Source organism: Podarcis pityusensis, assembly GCF_964106645.2.
Source record: "Podarcis pityusensis genome assembly, chromosome: 7".
In the NCBI taxonomy this organism is placed as follows: domain Eukaryota; kingdom Metazoa; phylum Chordata; class Lepidosauria; order Squamata; family Lacertidae; genus Podarcis; species Podarcis pityusensis.
Window position 1 is genome coordinate 56696607 of NC_138031.1, and position 27206 is coordinate 56723812.

General features: G+C 43.4%; 1 long non-coding RNA gene across 1 annotated transcript in view; it reads left to right on the forward strand.

Moving 5' to 3' along the window:
* Positions 1-11415, forward strand: part of LOC308481708 — a 29817-nt gene extending 18402 nt beyond the window's left edge. Inside the window, exon 3 of the long non-coding RNA XR_013988833.1 lies at positions 11269-11415. This is a non-coding gene — a long non-coding RNA (uncharacterized lncRNA). The remainder of the gene's footprint in view (positions 1-11268) is intronic.
* Positions 11416-27206: the final 15791 nt, after the last annotated feature.

A 27206-nucleotide genomic window follows, 5' to 3' on the forward strand; every position in this document is an offset into this window, starting at 1 on the left:
CTGCTGGTTGTAAACAGAGCTCAGCTTCCAGGTTGGGACGCACAAGGAATTCAATCTTTGAGAATTCCTTTATGAACTGCCCTGTTCCACATAACCTGGTTTAATGTATACCTTACAGGAAGAACCAAATGTCATGCGCTTCAGTTGACAATTGAAGACTAATCTGTTCTAACAGACTTTCAGTGACTCCAAAAATGTTTGTAAAATGTGCTGCTGTTTTCTCCTTTCCGGGGTTTTAATAATTTGTGGATGAGAAATACTTTGAATTTCATACTTCTTTGGATTATCTAATGTTGATCTGCCTCAAATAACATATTGAAATAATATTAAAATGTGTATTTTCAGATAAAATGCATTTAGAAATGCAAATTTTGTGAGGAATTATGTTCAAAGCATGTATTTAAATACAGAATGGACTTAAGAATGAACACACAAGAAGGTAGCATGGACTCAAAATTGACCGATCTGGTGGTCCCTACTTCCAGGTAAATATTTATAGATCAAGGTGTCACTTTCCTTTGCTCTGATCGTGAATAGGCAGGGTCAGAGGGTTTGAAGGAGAGAATATTTAAGATGCTGAATTTTAGTAGATATGTTCATTACTTCCAACTAGAGCTATCAAATTGGTTATCTCAATTTCTATTTTTTCCAATCCTAAATTCAGTTCTCAACATATTTGCAGCAACTGCTAATTTTTGATAAAGACTCTCCTCCCTGAAAGAGAGGGGAGTGGTTGTGGGCGGGAGCCCAAACACCGCTCCTAGCAGGGGGCGTTGCCCCCTGCCTCCAGCTCACCTGGCTGGCACTCACGCCCCCCCCGGTGGCCGCCCAACCAGGTGCCATGGGGGGGGCGTGTCCAGCAGCCTTTATGCTGCAGTGCCTGCAATTTGCCAGAGTTTTCGTGTAAATGTCTTCTAATAAACACTTGTATGCAATTTTTCCTAATATGCACATTTTTGCTAAGAATTTTCCCCAATGCATTTGTGTGTGTGCTATTTTCATGATTTCATGCACATAAATACTTTAGCATGTCTTTCCATTGATCTATGTCCTTTTGGACACATTTCTTGGCTGGATAACTGCATTGCAAAATTCAGAGAAGTGAGAATTTCAAAGGTTTTGCTTCTGTTTGCATATAGTTTTGGAAAGTGTGAATTTGCTAGGTTTAAATGCAAAGTTGATCTAATTTTTCTCCTACCCCTTCTTCCAAAGTACTAAAAGAATTCCATAAATATCTCAGATTTGTCAATTTGGGCTGCAATGGATAAAATCATAATTGAAAGATGATGGCATAATTTCAAATCAATATTTGTGCAGCAGTATTTATTTATGTGTCTGTCTGTCCCGTCTCTTCTCTCAAATGAGCCTAGGGTGCCAATATACTGGTATGTAGCAGAAGTGGGTATAAATGGAGAATTGGACAAATCCCTATAAAATCTGAAAAAGACAACATTAATTCCTATGGTATCCACCCTCTATATGTCCTTTATCTGCGACCTTGATGTGTTGTTGTTGTTTAGTCATTTAGTCGTGTCCGACTTTTCGTGAACCCATGGACCAGAGCACGCCAGGCACTTCTGTCTTCCACTGCCTCCCGCAGTTTGGTCAGACTCATGTTTGTAGCTTCGAGAACACTGTCCAACCATCTCGTCCTCTGTCATCCCCTTCTCCTTGTGCCCTCCATCTTTCCCAACATCAGGGTGTAGTATTGTTTAATTGTTCCTTGCTATTACTAGCATTTTATTTTTATCTTACATTGCTCTAAAGTGTGAAATTTCATGCTGGAAATTTCTGCAGCGGGAATTGTTATGTGTTCACACATTTGCCTGAAGTAGACAGTTAATCCCCTTAAACCATAGTCACACCTGCCTTGCGAACATCTTCTATACCTTCTGCCTGCCTGCCTTCCACATGGCTTTCCCTCTTTTAAATATAGGACAAGCTATAACCAGTGCTCCTAACATTGTGCTTGTTAGTCCCAATGTGCAGTTCCTTCAAAATGGACTAAGATTGTCAGATAAAGGCTGATTCACGTACGTCCATGGCCCCTCACCCCATGCTGAATGCTTTCTTAGCTGTCTAATTATGAGTTCAACCACAACTGGTTCTGTCATGCAGAAGTGTGTTGTAGGCTGCATTCATACAGAACTTTATTTCATTTCCCCAACATTTCCTTACCTGATAATTTTGGTGTTTTATGTGATCTTTCACATGACATAAAAGCCACTTCTGGGAATTGAGCAGAATCTAATGGAAGTTTAGCACTCCTTTCCGTGTTAATTGCTTCCACACAAAAATAAAAAATAGATAAAATCCATTTGCAACCCTGTTAACCCAGAAAATCAGAGGAATACACTGATAAATTTGGGGTGGCTCTTTCCTGCCCCTTTCATGAGCGAAAGGAGAACAGGTGCACCCATGGGCATAAATGGTGCAAGATGTCAATATGTTTGCTGGTGTCTACTGTAATGTGCTTGTGTCACCACCATTTTAGAACATTGAGTTCTAAAATGCCCTAAAAATCAAACATCTCTATTACACAAATTGGCAGGAGAATGAGGGTGGGGTGTGTGACACTTGGGAGCATATTTTGAAGTGAATCAATAAGAGGTATAATCCCATTCATCTCAGGTGATGAATTGAGACAATAGGTTGAGCTAGAATCCTATAATATTGAGATTTATATTACAGTAGACCTAGTCGATTGGGATTTTTTAATGGAACAATCAACCCTTCAAAACCGTATGTGCAAGCATTAGGGAACTTTTGTTTAAAGTTATACAGAAATGGTACCTTATTCCTAGAAAATCATTACACACCCACCCACCCACCCACACCCTAAGCCTTCCCCCATCAGTTGGAGGAGGTACCACTCAATTGACACACACCACACATGATAGTCTGCAGCTGAATGCAGGCTTTCTTGGAGACAGTTGTTTCAAGGACTCAGCTTTATCTCAGGGCAGTGGTGCACTCGTTTCTGCAGTTGATCTTATTAAGCCTGTTTGTTGGCTCTCATTTTGCTCTGAAATGAAACTGCTTAGCCATTTGTTGTCAGTGCCCAGTGTTATTATTGCCTGCAACTGGAAAAACTTCGCAGGGGTAGATTCAGAGTAGAGCCAAACCCTGCTTTCAGGGCTGAATTCAAACTCTGTTGCCAAAATACAATTAGGAGTGCGCCATGCACATCTGACTGTTCCTTGCTAACAGGAAATACATTCAGTTCTGTCTAAATTCAGCCCTGAATGCAAGCCCTGGCAGGCTCATATCCATCTGGCATCTTATGACATCAGATGATTGCTAAAAGTGGTCAGTAGAGGGGTGACCACTGTTTGATCTGGCTTGCTGGACATAAGTGGCTCCCCAGCCCTGTAGTGATGGCTATTGTACTCACATTTTGCTTGCAAGTTTCTCATAGGCATCTTGTCCACTTCTAATAATGATACATATTTACCTACGGTGGAAGTCAATGTCCACCTTGCCAGATGCAACAATACACCCTCTCCCCACATGCTATTCTGTGGATTCTTCTTACCTCCTAGATTCAATTTCAGGGGCAAGAGGGGAGGATAGGGAAGAAGGTCCTGTTACACAAGTGGAAGTGCTGGTGCAGTGGAAGTGCTTCCACTGACAGAGTTGGTGAGGTGAACTTCATCCATAATGCTTTGCAAAGTGTGGGAGGACATGCCTCTACCCCAAAGGGTTACAATCCAAACAAACAGACACACGGAAACAACAGAAGAAGAAGAAGAAGAGGAGGAGGTGGAGGAGGAGGAGGAGGAGGAGGAGGAGGAAGGAAATGAAGGAGGAAGGCTGGAGGAAATATGGGAAGGACATGTGATCATTTAAGCTATATGTACCTTGGCTTAGTTGCAATAGGGCATGAGGACAAGTAAACAGTTTCATGAGAAGTTGAGGAGTTGTGGTTCCATCAGCGTATGAAAACTCGCATCCTATCTTGGTCCAAGTAACGTGATATGATATGAACTCTGGTCCTCAAACAACCTACTCCAGAACAGCCCACTGAATTTGAAGAATGTGGCCGTGATGGGATATAAACCAAACAGCTGACTGATATACTGTGGGCTCTTTCCAAGCCCTTCATGGTTTTGAAGGATTTACATCATCTTTTCATTGGGCAAATCAAAGCTGGCAGGTTGGAGTATTACCCCTTTGTTTTATAACTAAGTAGTATCTGGCAATTTCCACTGTTCCCCTGAACAATACATTAAAAGGCAACACAGTTATGGGGGTCAGCTGGAGCAACAAAGTTTTATGAATGGTTTGCTAGAAACTGCATTAAACTGGCAAGATGGGCCCAAATGTGACCTTTTTGCAGAGTTTCTTTCCCTTTTAAAAACACCTCTGAATCCTTGGCTCTTCTTGCTTTTCATGGCTATCATTTTATGCAATGCCGTTAGCCTGCAAAAAAAAAAAAAGGAAGACTTCTGTTCTTTCCAGTGGCATCCCTGCTTTCCCTCTCACATCTACAGGGATGATAAATGTACAAAGATAGCAGAAAGAATGAAACTACAACAGATGATGTTGGCTTGCAAATAAAATGAAATGACATACAGTTCAGATGCTCTTCATTCTAGGGATCTTTCCTTCTTTCCTTGATTTTTACCTAATCAGGCTGAAGTGCTTTCAAATTCCAATATTTGTTTCTATGGCAGGTTTTCTTTTTTCCTTTTTAGAAGAATAACATAAATACTTCAGATGAATCCTATTTAAAGCCAATCCAGTTTATAAGATAAATTGGCAAAGTGTCCATTCCTTCTGTCGGGAAGCATCTTCCACATCTTAGTGTTGCCAGGTTTTCTCAAAATTCCTTAGAATGTGTTCATTACTTCCCATTCAAGGGGATCCTGTCCTCCACACATTTCTGTTTTCTTCTTTACCTGGTAGCAGTGCCCTTCTGCTGCCATTGTAAAGGATGTTGTAGTGGACATTAATTTTATGCATTTCACAAAATGTATATACTGCTTTGAGTGCAAGAAAACCTCTAAGTGGTTTACAGAAATATAAGATAAGTCATTAAAACTGCCAGTCAAAAACAGTTAGAAACTGTTATTTAAAATATTCAGAAGATTATTAAAATCAACAGTTGCTTAAAAAAGAAAAGGAAACCCATACATGCAACTTCTGCATGTCTGGATGGGCTTCCCCAGTGCGTTTTTTTCATTAAAAGTGTTTAGGGGTACTCTCATTTTCCTACTCATATTGAAATACTGCCCCTCAATGAGGCCAAACTTAGACTCACAAAATGTTTAGGGGTATGTGTCCCCCTGCATCCCTCCCGAAAAAAGCACTGGGTTCCCTAAACAAAAATGTTTTAAGCAGGCACCAAAAAGTGAGTACAGCAAAAGCACCTGCCTGACACCAATAATATAGATGCTGCCACACTCAAAGATCAATTTATTACAACAGTGGGGCAAGAATTATGTGGCATCTTTAACAGTGCTAATTCCATATATCAATGTGGTCAAAAATGCATATATGGGGTAAGGCAAACCCACAAGGAAACTTGTCCCGAGCTGCTAAGGTCTTTATATGCTATTAGTGTATTATTTCCTCCAAAGGCAAATGAACAACCAGTGTTGCTCTGGGTCATTGTGGGAAAGTTAAAATGGCAGCTTATCATTGCCTACTACCCAGGAAGGGGACCCAGGACAGGTACAGTGTATAACAGGGGTGCCAGATCCTGGAGGACAATCCCTTTAGGGGGCCCCTATTGGGGGGGGGTAGGGGCTGCCTCCATGTCCAAAAAGCACAGAGGCGAAATGTGGAAGTGAATGTGGCATGGTTTCTCCTCCTGCTGCCATGGAGGGGGAAGGAGAGTTGAAGCAGCCTCCTACTAGTGGTGGCACCAAGAGTAGGCGGAAGAGGAGCCGCTGTCCATTGCAGCCACACGACTGCTGTGATTGGCTCCACCCCTGGCTCCTCCCAACATACTGATGTCAGGATGTCATACACAGAGTGTTGGCCCCCACAATCACTTGCACAAGCTGGTGCCTCTGTGAAAACCTTAGAATTTTCCTTTTCTGCTGAGAGGCTGAGATCCAATTGTTTGGGTACTGCAGGATTTGCTGTATCCAATGTTGTGTGTGCAGTGGGACTTCCCTTTCGCTTCCTCTCCATGCAGGCCCTCAAAATCTGCTCTGGAGAGCCCTTCAAAGCACAGTGTCCTTGTGACAGTGTCCTTTGGAGAAGGTGGCATAGATATCAAATACAGCCCAAATCTATTTTGCATGAACGAGCAACCAGAATAAACAAAATTCACCTTAGCACCTATCAGCTCTGGATCATTTTCTCGCTTGTCTTGTAGAAATAAAGCATATGATGTGCATCATTGTTGGGAAGCGTTAATTTTGCACAGTGCACCGAAAAAAATATTGATGGCTCAGGCTTGTTCCTTACTCCTGTGATGCCCCAGGAGAGAAGGGATGTCATGAGGCGTCTGTGTATAGCAGACTGTACAACAGAACCATGCATGCAACTCCTATAGATCAGAGAAGAGGCGATAAGCACTCGCTGGTGTCTGAGCTGGGGGAAAGCCAGTAAATTCATACTTACAAAAAGGGCTTGTCCATTTTCACACATGAATAAAACCTTGCCTGCATTTGTGCTCTCACTTTGCTTCAGCTTCAAACATGGTGGCTTGTGGGTCTGAGCCTGCAAGTCATTTCTGCAGTTCAGTGTGTGTCGTTGCTGAGAATATTTCAGTAGAGCAAATACATATGTTGCTTTTTAGGAGAGACCTTTTCTAAAATAACAGGTGTGTGTGTGTTAGTAGAGAGGGACAGAATGAAATGATTCTGGATTATACAACCTATCTGTATGCAAAGATTTTGAGTGTTAGATGGTGTATAAGGCTTCTGTATTAGGCTGGCTAGCATTACCACCACTTTTTCTTTGGTTTATAGCATGAGATCTAGATAAGGGGTTTAATTGGCATTTTAAGCTATTGTTTTATAGGCATGGCATTATATTATATATAGAGAGAGGGGAGAACGCGTTTATGCATGTGTGTACCTATATGTCTTCTGGATTTTGAAGATACACATATACATATATACATAAATACACACAAACACACAAACAACTGAGACATTTAAGAAATTATATAATACAATTATTTCTGGCTATAAAACTAGGATGTGGTTTCAAGAAAAGGATTCTTATCAGACACTGTTTTAGTTGCTTCCACTGGTAATTGTTCTGCAAGAGCTTTCTAATAGCCTTACATTTCAGTTTGACTTCAGATCTTTTGAACTGCCTAGTTTATATTGTTTGCTACATTCCTGATTATATTTGTCTGCTGTTGGTAGAATGTTTGCAGCTACTAGGAGCATGTCACTGTAAACTGCATGCAGCTTTAGAAATAGCAACCCTGGATTCTCAGAGGAGAGTGGGCACTAGGTGTTTAGAGGGGCTGTTTATAGATACACTTCTTCCCTTGCTATGCAGGATTCCAGGAGTTATGGTCCCCAAATTGGGTGAAACAATCACCTCTCTTCTGGCCACCATGGACCCAATAGCAACATCCTGCCCAGCCGATAAGAGAGTGCCAATGGAATCTAGATCACTCCTATGTCCCTTATTTTGGTTTTAAATAGACTTGAAGCAAGGTAGAAAATGGGGAACAGAGAAACAACACGATCTGTGCCTGAAGATGCAGGATTTACCCCATAAATATCAATAGCAAAATGGCTATTGGTTTTACGTGGGGTGGGACTGGGACTGCACAACCCCACTGAATTCTGAATTTATTCTGCAAGTCAGAAAACAACCCCATCCCTCCAATATATTTGCACTTCTCAATCAGAAATAGATTTCAGGACAGTATTCTTGAAAGAAACCAATTACAGTGTTTGCACAAGATGCCGAAACCATAACTCACCTTCATTGTTGCATTCCGAAGAAGAATGGGATGAGATTTAGAAGAACAAGCCATTGTGTTTAAAGGTATTAAAAAACACACCACAGTGTTTTAAGGTGACAACTTGGAAGGGCCAGGATATGTGCTGGTCATAACATTAGCCCTATATAAAAAAGCATCATAACCTCAGAGACTAATTTCTAATTGTGCAGATTTGTGAATAGTTTGCTTTGGGATTGCTGAATGCTAATCAATATTAAAAATATACCCCATCACTATTCTATTTTATAGGTTTTGGGGAAACCTATAGAATATCTAGTAAAATTAAATATTGATGTCAGAGGATTTTACAAGGTGCATGAGAATATTCTATACAACACAGCATTTTCAGCTAAAAATTCTGCCACCGCTACTTTTTATTTAAAGACTCCTTAGGATATTCTTAAATTCTCTTAGAATTCTGTTGTTTATTGTCAGTCAGTTCCTGATCTTTAGAATACATTGGCCTGATAAGGTTTTTCATTTTCTTTAGGACCTATTTGGTACTTTCTACAAATAAAGTATTGTGTTTTAAACTTCTTCTTCTTTTGCCGAGATAGAATGAATCTGAATAGTATTTACTGGGAAATGCTTTGATGCAGCAATCCTAACCAACTAAACCAGGTGGGCAACATGTGCTTGAAAGTTAGCCATAGCCTACCAAGGCTTTCCTCGTGTGTCCAAGCCCTATGCTGCTAGCAGCTTAGAATTTGCTGATTTCCACCCTCCTCCCCTGACCCAACTGAAAAGATACAGTGGTACCACGGGTTACATACGCTTCAGGTTACATACGCTTCAGGTTACAGACTCCGCTAACCCAGAAATAGTACCTCGGGTTAAGAACTTTGCTGCAGGATGAGAACAGAAATTGTGCTGCTGCGGCATGGCGGCAGCGGGAGGCCCCATTAGCTAATGTGGTGCTTCAGGTTAAGAACAGTTTCAGGTTAAGAACGGACCTACGGAACGAATTAAGTACTTAACCCGAGATACCACTGTACAGATAATTGGCCTTAGGTTTCCTGTCTGCAGACGAGACACACAACCACCAATTTGACTGTGGCTTTAGGGCATTTGGACCCTAAGAACATAAGAAGAGCCTACTAGATCAGACCAATGCTCCATCTAGCCTAGCATCCTGTTCTCACAGTGGCCACTCAAATGCCTACGGGGGAACCTACAAGCAGGACCCAAGCATAAGATCACTCTATCCTCTGATGGTTTCCAGCAACCACAGAAGAGAGCATAACCCTCAAGACTAGTAACTAGGAATTTATCCAATCTTCTTTTAAAGGCATCTAGGTTGCTGACCAGCACTGTCTCCTGTGGGCGTGAAGTCCACAGTTTAACTATGTGACCAGGGAGCTCCGGGTTTAAATCCCCACTCAGCCACAGAGCTCACTGGGTGAATGTAGGCCAACCATCATCTCTCTACCTAAGCTACCAAACTGGGGTGAGAGAAAGAGAATAATGAATACTACTTTGAGCTTCTTGAAGGAATGGTGGGATGAAAAAGGGAGTGGTTTAATTAATGAATTAATGTTTCATGCCAGATACTGTGGGTGATATTGCGGTCTACTGGGTGTGGTCACCCTTTTGAGTCTATGACTGCTTTTTTCTCATTAAGCCTGTATTGTACATCCAGAAAGAAGAAAACACCATGCGGTTTACTCTCAAACCTGACTGTATGGCTTGATTAATCAAAAATGCATTGATTTATAGTTTTTATGAGTCTTTGGAAATTTGCTAAAAGCATTGTATGATCCCTTGTATAACTTAGGATTTATGAAGTCTTTCATTCACTATATTAAAGAGTACCTGTTATTGATAGCTTGCTAGCATCAAACACTGTTACCTGCCCTTCCATCCAATATTAAAAGCTACACATCTACTAAGTGCAAAAAGGGGTGGGGAAGCCGGCGTGTGCCTAATTTATATGTCCCACAAAATGGTAGTAAATATTTATATTTCAATATTTTTCACTGGGGAAATACATGTTTGTTGCCACAGTAAATGAGAAAGTAGGCACCTAGCCCACTTCCTCCCTGTCACTGCATGAGACGAAAAGGGGACAAGCACCAGCAGATCTGATTAACTTTAGTGAATGATGTCTACTTGGGATATATGTGCTCAGAAATGATGCCATTTTAAAAAAAAATCCAAAACGTTAGGTACCTTGGAGTTGTTTTTCCTACAGCAGCAGTCCTGTGCAATTGGCACAAGTCCCTCTGAACTCTTAGGGAACCTCCATACGATCACTGTTTCTGAAGGAGGAACTTTAGTTTTGCACAGTTAAAGTGGATCAGAGTGCTCTGTCACTCTAGTGCAGGCATGCCGAACTCCCAAGAGACTGATCTACTCCCAGTATATATATATATAAAACTGGCAGTGATCTACTCATTGTCATTGTCATTGGAGTAACATGTGTGGGATGGGTGGATTGCCCAGAGTTGTTGTTGAGCGTTTTGGGGGGAGGATTGCACAGAGTTTTTTAGCTTCCCCCCGTAACTTTTTGTACATGATAAGGATCCCACAATCTACCAGGATCAGCTGGGGATCTACTGGTAGATCATGATCTACTGGTTGGACATCCCTGCTCTAGTGCAACAAATCCACTTAAGAAACCCACACTGTTCTGTGGTTATGAAAGTGATGAACTAATGATTAAAGTAGGAAGAAATGTTAATGTCTACTTACCCCACAAGCAGATCAGGATGAATACTTGTTGTTATATGACTGTCCTGTGAACAACTCAGAATGAATGTTCAACAAAGACCAGACATAGTCTAACTGCTGTGTAAACTTTGTGCAAGCAAAGGAAGATGAATGCCAAATAAGCAAGATGTCTGGATGAGCCCTTATTCAGGCTGCATACCCATTGGACTTTAATATTAGAATAGCGATGGGGGACCTGTGGCCCCTCCAGATGTTGTTGAACACCAACTTCTATCATCCTTGACCACTGGCTGCACTGGCTGAAACAGATGGGTGATGGAGTCCAACAACACACCCAAAACCAGCATTAGATATTACCTGATATGCATGGCAGAAGTAGTCTGCGCTTGCTCTTTCACTATGCAAGAAGAATCACAGCCTCTGTAATTGTATGTCGGCTGTAGTGAAGGCCAGGTAATGGATGTGGTGCCTTCCAAGTGTTCCTAGACTATAGTTTCCATCATCCCTGGCCATAAGCCATGCTAGCAGGGGCTGATGGGAGTTTTAGTCTTGGAACATCTGGGTGAAACCATGTTGGCGACGCCTGTCATTAGGTTATGATAAGAACTGTTGTCATATTTGTGATATTGTGACAGTGGGTAGCTGGGTTATAACAAATTTCTTTGTGATTTAAGGTATCGAAAGATAAGAGACGTGTGGGGTCCTAGGAAACTTTAACACACAGAGTCTTCCTGTCCTCCACACATTGGCAAAGCAGCCCTTATGATGTATTTATTTCTGCAATAAACTTTTTGGCCATTCATAATGGCATGCTTATAAAATTAAGTTCAATGCATTTCAGTGCGAACAGGCTGCGGTCCAAACAAGCCACGATGTGTCACAATTGTCCATCTGTAGATGGGCTATTTTCATCACAAGGCACATGTTTCCTTTGTTCAAATAAACTGCGGAGGAAAACCTTTACAAAAAAAGGCACAAATGCCTTCAGAAGGATACCTTGAGAATCTTTCATCAAACAGCACCGAAAGAGGGTAGGGATAAAGAAATAAAAAGGGGAGGGGAAAAACCAGCACTGCAAGATTTTTGTCCTTCCAGCAGCATGAGAGATAAGTTTTTAAGCAGTGTTGCCTTGAACATTCTGAGTGAATAAAGTGGTCTTGAGAGAAACTTTCCAGTTATGGATTACCTATAAAAGAATAAAAGAGATGAACATTGAAGGTTTTTCATGGTTGTAAACAAATAATTTGTGAGCTCTCTGCACTTCAGGACACAAATAGACCCAAGAATTAGAAGTGCCCCTAGCTGACCGGTATATACATATATCATTGGTCTGGTGTAATGAAGATTACCTGATAAAGATCACAATATGACACTTTTCCTTTTGCATTGGCTGCTGAACAGCCAGAAACTGTTTTCTGCGGCCGGCCAACTATTGATCCAGCTCCCTCCTGTCAGTGATGCAGTTAATGGGAATTCCACAGGCAAATAAAAGCTACATTTTGTCTTCATTTTCATCTGAAATATGAGCTGGTCCTTTGTACTCTAGACAGTCATTTATTACTCATTTTCCTTTATTGATGTTTATGAGCTGAAGCATAAAATGATTCTCAAATGTAGTTTAATTGAGGCAGCAGTTGACACTGTGACCATGATTACAGCTGCACCATCAACTACATTAAGGTTTGCTTTTCATTGGGCTTTGAGGCAGCATGAGGGGGGAAGTATCCTTAAAATGCAACTCTGCTGTAGCTGAAGAAATATGTCGATTTGTCTTCATAGGTACTGAGGGGGGAAAAAGGCCCGAAGTCCTTAACAAACAGCAACAGAGCAGTAAAGTGTTTCTTATTACTTCACGTTCAGAGGCATTCTTCCCCTTCCCAACTCCACGGGTCTTAAAAGTTATTTTTTAAAACAGTCTTTCTAACATGTTGTGTGTGTGTGTTTGTGTGTTTGTGTGTAAAACACACACACAAATATACATACGCGGAATTATTTCCTCTGAATGAGTAGGAGGAAGATCTGCCATACACACAGCAAGAGGGAAGGCTGAGGCACTCAATTCATTTATAAAATGGTAAGGACAATCAATATGGTGGGCAAGTATTTTTATATGCAGTTATTAACTCATAAGCTACAGTATATCTCATCTCATTTCAGCAACAGCTGAGGTCTCCATTTCCCCCGGAGGCCCCTGCAGGTCCCATTATGAGAATCATAAATAATATGTGCTAATGAGATATGAATTGATTATGTTGGAAAAGCTGACATTTTCATCCATCATTCTAAATGATGTTTAACAATGGATTACCAGCCAGTAATTCCTCTGATATGAGATTAAATAAAATAGCAGGCTGCTTCAGCAGGCTAGCTCAAGGAGATGGCAATAAATCTGCTCAATTACTGTATTACCAATCCGTTTTTCACTGCTAAGGATATTATTATTTCATTTAGACTTGTTCATGCATCATAGATTATTTTATTTCAGTCAGTCAATGGGAGAAACTGCAGTATTTTATTCACTGAGCTGCAAAGAGCCGGGCTTTGATAGAGTACAGTAAAAGCAGCTCAGGAGGCCCCAAGCACATTCTGCAAAGGGTACGGAGCTCCTGGAGGACTGGAAAGGCATGGCAGAAGCCCCTGTTGGAAAGAATGAGAGAGAGAAAGGGAGAGAGAAAGCGAGAGAGAGAGCAAGCAAGCAAGCGTGCACACAGTGTTTTCTTTGGAACCTAATTTACTTCACTTATCTGCAAAGTCTTCACCGAAGGATACCATCTACGGAATTGATCAATTGAAACAAAATTATTGGATCCTCTAAGATGATTTGTACTTCACCTGAGTCCTGTAGTATATTGAGAATTAGATCACTGCAGCTATCCCTTGGCTTGGCAAATTAGATTGCAAATAACTGTAATACAAATGGTCTTGCTTTCCCCCTCCATCCTTTTACCTTTGTGATGAAGGGGGGGAGGGACACCCAAAGTTGGCCAACAACAGCATCAGTTTTCCTTTCCATCTTTGATTGATTGCATCCCAATTCCTAGCTTTTCTGCTACTGCAGCTGGGAGTGCAATAGTTGTATAATGTGGAAAGGGAATTGGCTATAGCAGGAGTGGTGAATTCCCTGCCCAGGGGCAAAATATATAGCCATACCGGCTCCTCTGCCCAGCCCTCTAGATTACCCCCTGGCCGGTCCTGCCTCTCCAGGCCACACACCTCCTTGAGGGTTTTTTTTGTACTCTCCCTATATTCAGTAGCAGTTGTGAGAACCTACTACATCTGGGTAGCCTTGAACAAGCCACTATTTCTTGTCTCAGTTCCCATCTGTAAAATGGGAACACAACAGACTTTTCTTTCCTCTCTTTTATCTACTACTACGTTTGCCAGAAAAACAACAATGTTCATCATTGTTTTCTGGAACCACTTCAACATCTTTTGCAGGAACGGTTGGCCCATCATTTCAGCTTCTATCCACCATTTCTTTATCCTAAAAAATTAAAATATTGCCCAGTAGCACCTTAGAGACCAACTAAGTCTGTTATCATAGTTAGGCCTGCCACTTCCAGTGATTGAGGACTGGTCTATACTTGCATCTGTAACATAGGTAATCTATGGAATTGCTCCCCCAGGAGGTGGTGATGGCCACCACCTTGGATGGCTTTAAGAGAGGAGTATCCATTCCCCCCCATTCATTTTATTAGTATCCTGCTTTTCCAAAAAACAAACATGCTCAAAGCGCCTTACAGCAAAGAAAACAAGCATTTCAAAACCTAACAACTCAAAAACAATGTCATCATAACATAGCGAAACAATACAATGGCAAATATAATAACGTCCAAAAGCATTTCAGCAGTATGCATTAACAACATTTAGCAAAAGAGCAAAAAGAACCCTCTCGCAATGTTGCTCACAGTCCCTCTTCTGCAGCAGCTTCACAGAAAGCTTCCAATGGTGTAGCGGAAAGCACCCCTCCCATGATGTTGCTCACAAGATTAGACCAATTCTTGGTGGATAAGGCTCTCAATGGATGAGAGCCACCATGGCTATACTTTGCCTCCAGGGTCAGAGCCATATTTGCTCCCCAGATCATCTGTTCTGATAGGGCTGATGAGCAACAATATAATTTGTTTGTGTGTGTGGTGGAACAGTAAAGATGGAACAGCAAAGTATACAAGTATGTCCTCCTTGGCCAGGCATTGTTTCTGGTATAATAGTGAACTGGCTACATATGATTACAAATATGGGGGAAGACCCCAGCTGTTGAGTATTTGTAAGAGAGACACTATACGTTGTGTTAATTTATGAAACTGGCAGCTGGGATCTAATGCGGGTCTGAACTTCTTTCATAAGTAATACCACAAGGCAAGTCTGAAGTTGGCAAAACGTGATTCATCATTATTGTGTCACCATGATATACTGTTCCACATATCCCCCAAAATAAAAATAAAATGGCTTTTTAATACAGACTGGCCATATTTCTGAGAATATGCCAGGAAATAATACAGTCAAAAATTGCCATGAAGTTGCCCAAAGCTTGATATAAGAAGTGTGTTAGACCAAAATGATGACAGTGTTATGGGAGATTAAAAGAATAAACTCAATAATTCTGTTGTAATAAAGTAAAAGGGCTTGGATAAAATATTTTAGATTAGAAATCCTAATCCAGATCAATTTACAGTATTTCTGGATCATAAGTTATCTGACAATGCTATTCATGTCAGATGTGAGTCCTACCAAGTTCAGTGGGGCTTACTCCCAGGCAAATGAAAATAGGATTACAGCTATAGATATAACATTCTCATTTCCTCCCCTCCCCAGCACATCAACCATGTGGGAAAAATTGCATTTATTTAATTTAGCTGCATAACAAGGTAGGAGCAAATGTTCCTATCAGCATCAAGAACTCTCTTCCAAATGGATTTTGATAGGTCTCCAAGGCAAGAGATCTATTAAGAATGCTATGAATGGAGGAGTCTGCCATGCTTGGTTTCACATTTTCCTAGTCTTAGATTCATATTTCCACATCAGTTTCCTTAAAGAGAAGGAGAAGTTCTCAGGAAAATTCATTTTAGTGAGCGTTTCCCTCAGATAACAAACTTTCATAGGCAATTTTGCCTGATACGGACATTCTACAAGCATTTCTGCATAATAGAATGCACTTGATGCTCGGGTTTGAACCTGGAACCTTTTGCATGCAAAGCATGTACTCTACCATTTTTGCTACATTCCTTGCCTAAATAAGTTCTACTTAAATGGAGCTTCTCTTAAAATTCATAGTAGAGGATTGGGGCAAGTTGGCATGTCCATTTCTCCCACCTGCATTGCATAGCAGTTTCTGTTTTGTCTCACTGTTACAAGTTTCCAGAATCTAATGCTGCAAAAAGAAAAGGAGACTAATTTAAGATCAAATCCACCCTAAAAAGTTTTTTTCTTAAAAAAAAAAATCAATCTCCTTCTTCACACCAGGAGCCCAAGGGAATAAAATGCTGGACATCATGGGTATTTTGCTACTACTTTTTGACGTATGTTCTGATGAAAAAGATCAATGGTTTTTCTCTCGGGGATGAAAGATTGCGAGGTCCAAATAGCCAGAAGTTTGTATGTCTATTATCTAATGGCAAACAGCACAGGAGTCAGCAATGAGCACATTTTCCCTGACAAAAAGGGACAAGCAGCCTCCTTGCCAACATATCGCTTTGCTCCTTCAGGTAATTCTTAAAAGGTAGGAGCAGAGTAAAATCACTGAATAAGGTAGCAGCCTTACAACCTGCTTGTTGATGTGCAAATGAGTCCCAGTTCAATGGGACTAACTCCAAGGCAAATGTGCATAGGATTGTAATCCCTAAAACCTATGCTTAGACTCATTTTGCAGGGCCAGGAAGCAGGTCAGTAATGAGAAGTTGATGGGACACTGGATGGGCTCAGTGACAGACCATGCACCAAGGCTGGGAGACCTCTGACCTTCCTGATGACGTTAGACCACAACTCCCATCAGCCTCGACCACTGGCCATGCTGGAAGGGCTGAGGCAATTTGGAGTCCAACAATATCTGGAGGGCTGCCCCTGCTATATAGCCCGTAATGCTGTTGAAAAATGGTCAGTAACAATATTGTCACTGGAAAACCTCTTCCAACAAGCCTTTTAAGCAGAGATATTTCCCAGTCAGCATCTATATTAGAACTGCTTCTAATGTTGTAAAGTTGTTTTAATTGTTTTATCACTTGGTGTGTTTGCCGTCTTGGGGTCTTTTGGGAGGAACAGCATGGTATAAATTTAATAAATACTAATGCTAATAAACCTTGCCAGCAAAGGTCTGTATAGTTAAAGATATGGTTTTCCCAGTAGTGATGTATGGAAGTGAGAGCTAGACCATAAAGAAGGCTGATCGCCGAAGAATTGATGCTTTTGAATTATGGTGCTGGAGGAGACTCTTGAGAGTCCCATGGACTGCAAGAAGATCAAACCTATCCATTCTCAAGGAAATCAGCCCTGAGTGCTCATTGGAAGGACAAATCCTGAAGCTGAGACTCCAATACTTTGGCCACCTCATGAGAAGAGAAGACTCCCTGGAAAAGACCCTGATGTTGGGAAAGATGGAGGGCACAAGGAGAAGGGGATGACAGAGGATGAGATGGCTGGACAGTGTTCTCGAAGCTACCATCATGAGTTTGACCAAACTGCGGAGGCAGTAGAAGACAGGAGTGCCTCGCATGCTCTGGTCCATGGGGTCATGAAGAGTCAGACACAGCTAAACGACAAAACAACAACAACAAATGCTAATAAATACAAGCAGAATATATTTTTTGATCAGAGAAATGTATGTGAGAGAGAAAGAGAGAATTTCCATTCCTTTATAGCAAATGCATCCTGGGATTTGTGGGTTCATTCTGGGGGAACCACAGGTTCCTCATTCCTAGAGCACACTTTGCGCGCACATGGTTTAAGCTTCAGTCCTGAGCATCTGCAGTAAAATGGTTGGCTAGCAAGGGATAGAGAAGACTGCAACCCGAAACCCCAGAGAGCTGCTGCTAGTCGGAGGAAAACATACTGGACTGGTAAGTAGACCAGAAATGTGCTGAGTCATGTGTTAATGAGTGGATAGTTTTGCAATCCAATGATCTCAAAATCTGGAGTTAGGTTTTTAAGTCCCCTGTTGCTATGGTGTTTGGAGCACATGGTTAAACTGAGACACTATGATGGCTACAAGTCATGATGGCTAGATTACTTCCAGTATTCAGAGGCAGGTTACGTCCAAATACCAGTTGGGGGCAGGGTGCTGTTTTGCTCATTTCCTACTTATGGGCTTCCTGTAGACCTCTGGATGGTCACTATGAAGTCGGAAAACGGGACTGGATAGGCCTTTGGTTTTATCCAGCTGGGCTTTTCTTATGACCCTAAATTTCATGTTGCACAGCAGTGGGTATTGCTGCATTAGTATGTGGTGAAATGTAACCAAAGGGATTCCAGCATTATGTTTTCACAGTAGTCAGCCAGATGCCTATGCCAAGTTCAATCAAAGCCAGAATGAGCTACCACAAGATGTAGCAATGATGACCAACGTGGATGGCATTAAAAGTGAGTTAGACAAATTCATGTTCATGGACAATAAGGCTATCAACAGCTACTAGGCATGATGGCTGTGTACTGTCTCAGAGGTGGTGTGCCTATGCAAGGGGTCAGGCATGTGCAACCATCATACAAACACACATTGTTTATGTAATTATTGTGAGTGCCTTAAAAGCAGGGAATTGAGGAATATATATTCTTCTGTTTTCTTCCATAAGCATGGAATAATGGGCTCAGGCATGAAGCAAGTGTGTTACCTTGCCTTTATTGAATTTATTTTGAGTGTACACCATGCTCACTTTATCTCTCTGTGGCAATAAAAAATCCCATTAAAAATAAACAACCACCCCACCAAATACAATTACTTGCGACATAGATACTGGGCCCCATGCACACCTTTATTGAATAAGCTTGCAGACAAGAGCCAGGAGGGAACACTGTTTGGCGAGTCAAACTTCCATCCTGCTAAATCTGGAAAATGCAGGAGCCCATAAGGAGTGAAATTCTCATTATCATTTCCGGTAAGATAATGTGCTCGTTGGGGACTCATGAATGGACTTATACATGTGTGTGTGTTATCCAGTTAAAATGTGAGAGCTGAGCTGTTGGCCCATGCCTGAACCCTGCTGAGCAAAGAAAAGAAAGTAATAACAAGTAATACGTCGCCTCTTTTGTTTGTTTCTTTTCCATCCCAGTCATAAACACACTGTAAAAAGCAAAAAGTGGACTTTTTGGTTCTATGGGCCAGATCCTTTTCAGGGTTTATTGCTGAGGGACAGAATTGGCTACTGGACAGGGCATTACAAGTGACTGGGTGCTTTAAAGCCCTGAAGTCAGGACAGCAAAACACCACAAACGGCTGATCCAGCAGGTTTTGACTTAATTGATGGGCAGTAGCAGCAAAGACTGCTTTCCCTTGACAATGCACAAGTGGGAACAACATTTTAAGGCTTCTGATTGGACCTTGGCAGCCATCTCTCTTTCTCTTTCCCACACCTGATGTTGTGCATGACATCAAGGGTTGGACAGGGGGCTGCAGTTAAGAGAAACAAATTTGAACCCCTGTTAGGTGAGGTTTAACCCACAGAGGGTCCCCACCCTGGTATATAGTGATACATCTGCGCTGCGGTCTGCCACAGGCCAAAGTTGTGTGTCCATACAAAAGATGTCATCTGCTGAGGCAGATCAGCCAGCTAAGCATGAGACTTGCTAGCACATTACACTGAACACAGGTGCATGCGTCCTCCCTGCAAGTGTTTGTGGGAAACAGTGGCGTAGCGTGGGGGGTGCCAGGGGTGCCGGCCGCACCGGGCGCAACATTTGGGGGGGCGCGTTTGGCCGGCCCTCCTGGAGGAAGCAGGAACCCCACTGTCCTCCGACCTCCTCCGAAGGCTGGCGGTGGGGCGGAGAGACCTCCTCCCCGCGCCAGCCTTCGGAAGGCTGCTCCGAAGCCTGGCGGTGAGGCGGAGAGACCTTCTCCCCGCGCCAGCCTTCGGAAGGCTGCTCCGAAGCCTGGCGGTGGGGTGGAGAGACCTCCTCCCGCCGCCAGGCTTCGGAAGGCTGCTCCGAAGGCTGGGGGCGGGAGGAGGGCTCTCCGCCCCACCGCCAGCCTTCGGAAGGCTGCTCCGAAGCCTGGCGGTGGGGCGGAGAGACCTTCTCCCCGCGCCAGCCTTCGGATGGCTGCTCCGAAGCCTGGCGGTGGGGCGGAGAGACCTTCTCCCCGCGCCAGCCTTCGGAAGGCTGCTCCGAAGCCTGGCGGTGGGGCGGAGAGACCTTCTCCCCGCGCCAGCCTTCGGAAGGCTGCTCCGAAGCCTGGCGGTGGGGCGGAGAGACCTTCTCCCCGCGCCAGCCTTCGGAAGGCTGCTCCGAAGCCTGGCGGTCGGGCGGAGAGACCTTCTCCCCGCGCCAGCCTTCGGATGGCTGTCCTGAAGACTTGTGGTGGGAGCAGTGGCGTAGCGTGGGGGGTGCAGGGGGGCCTGCTGCACCTGGCGCAACATCTGGAGGGGGTGCGGAAGAGACTCGAGTGCTAAAATCCACGGGTTAGGGGGCGCAAATTACGTGCCTTGCCCCGGGTTAGGGGGCGCAAATTACTTGCCTTGCCCCGGGTGCTGAGAACCCACGCTACGCCACTGGTGGGAAAGAGTGCCCCCTTGTTGATTTGTTGTTATTGTTTAGTCGTTTAGTCGTGTCCGACTCTTCGTAACAACATGGTCCAGAGCACGCCAGGCACTTCTGTCTTCCACTGCCTCCCGCAGTTTAGTCAAACTCATGCTGGTAGCTTCGAGAACACTATCCAACCATCTCATCCTCTGTCGTCCCCTTCTCCTTGTGCCCTCAATCTTTCCCAACATCAGGGTCTTTTCCAGGGAGTCTTCTCTTCTCATGAGGTGGCCAAAGTATTAGAGCCTCAGCTTCACGATCTGTCCTTCCAGTGAGCACTCAGGGCTGATTTCCTTAAGAATGGATAGGTTTGATCTTCTTGCAGTCCATGGGACTCTCAAGAGTCTCCTCCAGCACCATAATTCAAAAGCATCAATTCTTCGGCGATCAGCCTTCTTTATGGTCCAGCTCTCACTGTTGATTTATACAGCTGCACTATTTTGTATGTAAGGGTTGTTTACATACTACAATGAAAGAGTGTACAAGCTGTGTCCCTGCATCTATAATAGTTGAGCTGCACAAATTGTACAGTCTTTCACACAAACATTGTACATGTGTAAAGACAGATTGTACCACTGTTCAGTGCAATGTGTGAATAAGCCTATAGGCAGAGGCACCAGTTAGGAGGGCAAAGGGCCTCTGCCCCCCCCTGAAATTTTCAAGGAGGGGACCAGGTCCCCTCAATATGCCACAGTGATTTGTTCACACTGTGCACATCTGCTGTGTGGTGTGCTCATGCCACACGTGCATGCAAGCCATGCATCACACATGCAACACGTCAGCACATTGTGCGGCATGCACACATGATGTGAGGCCATCGCATGGCAATGGCCCCCTCAATTACTTGGGCAAGCTGGTGCACCTGCCTGCCCACTCACTGAATGTTACACGTGAGTCTACAGCCCAGCTATCTGCCTAAACCAGGCATGGCCAAACTTGGCCCTCCAGGTGTTTTGTGACTACAATTCCCATCATCCCTGACCACTGGTCCTGTTAGCTAGGGATGATGGGAGTTGTAGTCCCAAAAAATCTGGACGGCCAAGTTTGGTCATGCCTGGCCTAAACAGATTACACATTCATGAAACGTAGTATGGGAGTAGCCCTAGTGCCGACACTAGCTGTCAGCAATTCTCCAGGGTTTTAGATGGCAGACCTTCCTAACCATACCTGGACCCTGAGCCTGGGACCTTCTGCATGCAAGGTCTCTGCTCTGCCACTGAGCTATGGCCCCTGTAGCAATGTGTATCATTGCCACTTTCCCCACAGCTGGATGACATACTGTACTGCCTGAAAGGACCACCAGGATAGTGTGTATACTTCCCATGCCAATGCCCTCTGTCAAGGCAGCTGACATGATTGACAGCCTCACATCATTCATCAACTCCTATGCTTGCTCCGTGATGCGAGATCCATTTCGAAGGGTGCACCAACAAAACACAAGAACCGACGTCTTTTTCTTATTGTGACCAGCATAAGCTAGTGATGGTGGTTGCTAATATGGCATGTGAGAGAAAAGGCAACCTGCTAATGGTGGTCCATATTTACAGGCAACAAACCTTCCTTCTGCGGAACTGAAAGCTACCGAATTAAGTAGACCAGGTAGCTGTAGTTAGCTCTGTTTACGGCCGATTGCCTCTCTTGATCTCGGCAGAGATAAAGCTGCCTATGGGCTCCATTGTACCTTTTATTTCCCTCTTACAGAGGTGGAAGTGAACCTCAGTAAAGGTCAAGCTCAAGGTCAAGATGGAGGTCACTGGTCAAGCTGTGAGTCGTCCAGTCCCCTTTCCAGCACCACTTAATCTTGCTAGCCTGTGGATAAATAGAGTTCTTCAGTTTCTACCCTTAACCACCCTCTTCCCTTCACAATCAACAGACAAGCACAAGCAATTTACTGCTGTGATCACTTCAGAGATATGTTCCAAAAGGCTCAACGTAAGTATGGTGTGGAACGGGGGGTGGGGTGGGGGATAAAATTTGGCTACTGAGACCTTCAGTGCTTTTGAAAGAAAAGTGTTGTACCAAATCAGCAGTTACCCATTAAAAGATCATTTATTTAAGAGGTATACAGGAAACCTACTGGTTTTATAGCCTGCCTTTTTAAAAAAAGTAATAGTAAACACAAACATTTCCTTCCTACCTTAAACAATAGGTTATCGAGGCATTTAATTTAGTTTAATGTTAGATATGATCAGCATTGTGTTCAAGTATTCTACCTTCGGTGAGCCAGGGGCCAATTCTTTCTGTTCCCCCTTCCTCATTCAGATTGATGGAGAACCTCCTGCCAATTTCAATAAAGACAGGTTTTGATCCTAAACACAAATGGAAATTTCTCAGTTGTCCTCAATGCACTATAAAAATACAAATCATACAACAACTGCCATAAAAACCATCCGCTGTGTCAGGTTATGTAAGTATATAATCAAAGTCGAGAGTTTTGGGCAATAAAACCGTCAAGCTGTTTTGCTTAAAGGAAATGCAAGTGGGGGGAAGGAACAAAGTAACTTACGTTGAAAATAATAATATGATCTCAAGTAAGTCAGTTTCCCATCGCCTTTCTTAACCGTATGAAATTAAAAGCCATGGCAAATAATGCCTGTTGCCTTTAAACAAGCCTCTTAACCACACCAATCATGATGATGCTATTGTTCAGCGTTAAATCCAAGCGTTGCTGCAGAGTTTTCTTTAAGTGGATTTAATCATTGTAATGCTGCCCAAGACTGCCCTATAATTCAGGTTCCATAGACATTTGGACATTTAGAACATGGCTGCTCTATAACTATATTCAGAGGAAACTACTGAAATACTTTCAACTTACATCCTGTCTTTTCGGTCCCCCAAGCACCATTTGCTGCTATCCATAAAGGTAAAAAAGGTAAAGGACCCCTGATGGTTAAGTCCAGTCACAGATGACTCTGGGGTTGCGGCGCTCAACTTGTTTTACAGGCCAAGGAAGCTGGTGTTTGTCTGCAGACAGTTTTTCCGGGTCATGTGGCCAGCATGACTAAGCCGCTTCTGGTGCAACGGAACACAGAAACCAGAGCAGCACTCGAAAATGCTGCTTACCTTCCTGCCGGAATGGTACCTATTTATCTACGTGCACTTTTGGGCGTGCTTTCGAAGTGCTAGGTTGGCAGGAGCTGGGACTGAGTAATGGGAGATCACCACGTCACAGGGATTCGAACCACCGACCTTCTGATCAGCAAGCCCAAGAGGCTCAGTGGTTTAGACCACAATGCCACCCGTGTCCATAGCTAGTCTCAATGCAGCTTCCACAGCAGGGGTGGATACTTGGATCTGGCCTTTATCAACGACTTGGATGATGGACTCAAGGGCATCCTGATCAAATTTGCAGATGACACCAAACTGGGAGGGGTGGCTAACACCCCAGAGGGCAGGATCACACTTCAGAACGACCTTGACAGATTAGAGAACTGGGCCAAAACAAACAAGATGAATTTTAACAGGGAGAAATGTAAAGTATTGCACTTGGGCAAAAAAAATGAGAGGCACAAATACAAGATGGGTGACACCTGGCTTGAGAGCAGTACATGTGAAAAGGATCTAGGAGTCTTGGTTGACCACAAACTTGACATGAGCCAACAGTGTGACGCGGCAGCTAAAAAAGCCAATGCAATTCTGGGCTGCATCAATAGGAGTATAGCATCTAGATCAAGGGAATTCTGCTCTGGTCAGACCTCACCTGGAGTACTGTGTCCAGTTCTGGGCACCACAGTTCAAGAAGGACACTGACAAACTGGAACGTGTCCAGAGGAGGGCAACCAAAATGGTCAAAGGCCTGGAAACGATGCCTTATGAGGAACGGCTAAGGGAGCTGGGCATGTTTAGCCTGGAGAAGAGGAGGTTAAGGGGTGATATGATAGCCATGTTCAAATATATAAAAGGATGTCACATAGAGGAGGGAGAAAGGTTGTTTTCTGCTGCTCCAGAGAAGCGGACACGGAGCAATGGATCCAAACTACAAGAAAGAAGATTCCACCTAAACATTAGGAAGAACTTCCTGACAGTAAGAGCTGTTCGACAGTGGAATTTGCTGCCAAGGAGTGTGGTGGAGTCTCCTTCTTTGGAGGTCTTTAAGCAGAGGCTTGACAACCATATGTCAGGAGTGCTCTGATGGTGTTTCCTGCTTGGCAGGGGGTTGGACTCGATGGCCCTTGTGGTCTCTTCCAACTCTATGATTCTATGATTCTATGATTCTATGGCCTGCTCCTTGGATCATTATCTCCCCTCAATCCATGCAGGCCAAATTTATTTTATTTTATTTCTATACCACCCTATACCCGAAGGTCTCAAGGCGGTTCACATAAAGGATCACATTCATAAAGTTTGACTGGTACATGGGCCTGCCCACCTGTCAAGTACCTGATGTCAAGTAGCACAATGCTTTGGAGCCCCAATGATCAGCTGATTGTCAGGACTTCAAAGCACTGCACAGGGTTCCCTGAAAGCACCAATGCCATGAACTGGCAGGACAGTAGGGAAGTGTCATGGTCTTGTGCTGCCAGCCACTGCAGAGCTCAGTGGAGGGAGAAGCCAGCCAGCCAGCCGAGAGTCAGGGGGGTACTAGCCTGGAGGCAGAGTCCATAAGCAAGGTTCAGTCCAGTCCTAAGGTCAGGAGTATCTCAGTTCACATAGACAATCCGGGGCGTCAAGAAAGCCGAGGGTCCAAGGTCATGAGAAGCAAGAAGCAGCAAGATCTGGCCAGGAATGACAAATGTTGTTTCCAGCAGCTGATTGAGGCTGGAAATCCTGCTTAAGGAAGCTGGAGCCAGCTGGTTCTCATCAGGAGCAAGAAGGCTGATCAGCAGGAGGTGGAGACACTTCGCCTTCTGCTCCTTCAGGCTGCTGATCAGCAGGTGAAGCTGACTCCTGGCCCACGACAACCGGGGTGTAGCCATGACTGGGACACATTGGGGCAAGCAGGGGATGGGGGAGGAAGTACACACAGGGTGATGGAGGATGATGAGGGAATGGGGGTCAGTGCCCAGTGCCCAGACCAGTAGCACCCATCACCAGAGCCGGAGGGGCTCCTGTCTCCCTGAATGTGGCAGACTCTGGGGCGTAAGGAGCAGCATGAGGTATGCTCTTGGAGGCTGAGGTAGCCAAGGACCCCCAGCTCAGCTCACTAGTTGGTCAGGTGGGGCTCGCTAGCTCTGGGAGGAGGTGTGTGATTTGTCAGCAGGAGTCGGCTGAGGACAGGTGAGGGGCACATGCCTCGTCAAGCCCAGATGCTGCAATTAGCAAGCAAAGTATCAAAGGGAAACAGAGCTGAGGTGCTATGTGTTCCTGTGTTGGTTAGACCATAGCTTAGATGTTCCAGGGAGCTCTTCAGGACTGCTTGTATGGGATTGACCTCCAGGTGTCCTGACTCCTGGATCAGCTGCAGAGACAGGAACCTGGCTTAACTGGACTTTGGGCCTGTTAGTCTGCTAGACTATGTGCTAACATCTGCCATGGGATCGTGTACACGAGTGGGACTTACTGCTAGATACCCCTTGGTTCAGGACAACCGACAATCAGGTGAGTCTATAATTCTGGGATTTTAAAGCAGTTTTTGAGCATCAACATTGATTGTCATTGTCATAAGAAACACAATCCCATGCAAGCTTCTACTGATACTGTTAAGCACCGTACTGCATTGATGAGGTGAATACATTGTTCTTTGTAATTGTTTAACTTTCTTCTGAACAGTTTTCCTTCAAAAGTAATGAATGGGTAGCCATGTAAGAGTGTGAAAAACAGGAAACTGATTGTTGTTGTTGTTGTTTTAGGTGTTGGTGCGGTCATCAAATGATCTGCATGCAAATGTGAAGTAGCCTAGAGTCCCCTGCCTCAGTCATTCCAGAATAGTAGCTGCTTCTCTTGCCAATTGGGTCAGGAGGCAGGGAGCTGAGAAATGGGGCACTAGCTGTGAAGATGAAGGTTGATTGCTCGTTGTTTTGGCCTTGAATTAAAACAGACCTGATCCAGGGGCTTCAGGTGGAAGCCAGTCTGGTATAATGGGTGGAGTACAACTCTTGATTTTGAAATTCAGTTGTTTTATGTTGAGCCAGGCACTTGCAGCCGAACCTGCAACCCTCAGAATGTAACCCCAGCTTAAGTTGAGAGTAACCCGGATATAAATAAAACAAATTTCCTGACATTTTAAATTGGCACCGTACTGCTATTAAATTCAGCTGGTATTTGAAGGGATGTACATGGTTGTCATCTAGGGTCACATGCATGAAATAAGATATGATGTATGCGGAAAGGTTTATTATGTACATCAGAATATTAAAAATATGGTGATGTGTCTAAAACATAAATTATTGCTTCAGGTTAATGGGAAACCCCATATACTCTTTGTGTGGAAATAGCTGGAATTTTTTTTTTTGTTCCTTTCCATGACTTTTTCTCTCTCCAAGGGTTTTATAGCTTGCATAGGAACGATTATTATTAAAAGAGACACTTATAATTAACACTTTATGACGGCTTGATTTAAGAAAATAATATTCATTGTAGCTAAGCAGCTGTGAAAACAAATAAAATGACAATGCTAATTAATTTATTACATTAAATCAATTAATGAGAAATCAAATAGCTGAAAGAAAATGATACGCTACTTGTTAATAACCCACTTCTCAATGAACCAGCAGACATTTTTAGCTTTCAAAACTGTAATCGTCCTAACAGCACTAAAGATATTTAAAAAAACAGAAAACAAGAAAGTGTTCTATTGATGCACATTTTCCACGTTCATTATAATATAGAGCAATCTGGCTAAAAAAAATAAAAATACTTTAGGTTAACCTTTTGACCCTTAATCAGTGCACAGAAATCTTTACGGATAGCAAATACATTCTGCAAGGCTAAAATAAATATGTTTGTTCTA